Consider the following 1,843-nt stretch of genomic DNA (forward strand, 5'->3'; position numbering starts at 1 on the left):
TGGTATGTAGTGTATTCCAATCTGTTGTTTCCCTACAGAATTTTCAGTCTGGATGGTCTATTCATTGTTTACAGTTGGGTGTTGAGGTTCCCTACTATTATTGTATTGTTGTCTATTTCTCTTTTCAGTTATATTAATATTTGCTTTAGATATTTATGTGTTCCAGTGTTGAGTACATATATATTTAAAGTTAGTATAACCTCTTGATGGATTAATCCTTTTAGTATTACACACTGAGCTTCATTAGCTGTTATAATACTTTTTGATTTAAAGTCTATTTTGTCTGATAAAAGACAGCCAAACCTGCTCTCTTTTGGTTACGATTTGTGTAGAATAACCTTTTCTATCCACTCACTTTCTGTCTATGTGTGTCCTTAAAGGTGAAGTAAGTCTCTTGCAGGTAGTTAGAGTTGGATATGGTGTTTCAGCCAGTCAATCACTCCGTGTTTCTGTGAATTAAATCCATTCACATTTAAAGTAATTATTGATAGGTAACAATTTACTATTGCCTTTTGTTAATTGTTTTTCTATTGATTTGGTGTTCCTTTGTTCGTTATGCCCCTCTTGCTGTTTTTATTTGTGATTTGATAATTTTTTCTAGGGTTATGCTTTTATTCCTCTGATTTTTTGTGTGTGTATCTAAGTAGAGGTTTTTTCTTTGTAGTTACTATTAAGCATATATAAAACATTTTATAGTTATAACAGTATATTTTAAGCTGATAACAACTTAATTTGATTACACACAAAAACATATTTATTTATTTCTGCCAACATTTTAAGTTATTGGTGTCACAATTTACATCGTTTTATATTGTATATTCTTTGGCAAATTGTTGTAGCTATAGTTACTTTTAGCTTTTATTGTAGAGTTTAAAGTGATTTACACACCACCATTAAAGTATTAGAGTATTCTGAATTAACTATATACTTACCTTTACCAGTGGGTTTTATATTTTCTTATGTTTTCATGTCATTAGTTAGCTTTTTTTAGTTTCAAGTTGAAGAATTCCCTTTAACATTATTTTGTAAGGCAGATAAAGTGGCAATTAACTTCCTCACCTTCAGTTTGTCTGGGAAAGTATCTCTGGGTATAGTATTCTTGGTTGACAAGTTTTTTTTTTTTCCTTTCAGCACTTTAAAATGTTATCCCACTCTCTCCAGGCCTGCAAGATTTCTGCTGAGAAATTGACTAATAGCCATATGGAGGTTCTCCTTCTATGTGATCATTTGCTTTTCTCTTGCTGGCTACATTCAAAATTCTGTCTTTGACTTTTGGTAATTTAATTATAATGTGCCTCAGTAAATATTCTTTGTGTTGATATAGTTTGGCAGCTTTGAACTTCATGAGCCTGATTGTCTATATCCCTCTCAAGATTTGGGAAGTGTTCAGTCACTATTTCTTTAAATAAGTTTTCTGTCCCTACCTCTTCTTCTTAGGTTTCTGCAATATATATATATAGCGCTATATATACACTGCAATATATAGCTATATATAGTGCTATATATATATCTGTATATACTGCAGTGTATATATAGCTCTCTCTCTATATATATATGTTTGCTTGATGGTATCTCTTAAATCTCATAGGTTTTCCTCATTCTTTTTTTTCTTTTGTCATCTCTGACTGGATAATTTCAAATTATCTGGCTTTGAATTCATGGATTCTTTCTTCTACTTGGTGGAATCTGCTGTTGAAGTTCTCTATTGCATTTTTCATTTCTTCTATTGTATTCTTCTCCTCTAGATTTTGTGTTTGGTTCTCTTTAATAATTTCTCTTTGTTGAACTTATTTTGTTTATGTTTTTTTATGTTTGTTTTGTTTATGTTTTTTATGTTTGTTTT

This window comes from Mandrillus leucophaeus, unplaced genomic scaffold, assembly GCF_000951045.1.
Source record: "Mandrillus leucophaeus isolate KB7577 unplaced genomic scaffold, Mleu.le_1.0 Scaffold42, whole genome shotgun sequence".
NCBI classification, from domain to species: domain Eukaryota; kingdom Metazoa; phylum Chordata; class Mammalia; order Primates; family Cercopithecidae; genus Mandrillus; species Mandrillus leucophaeus.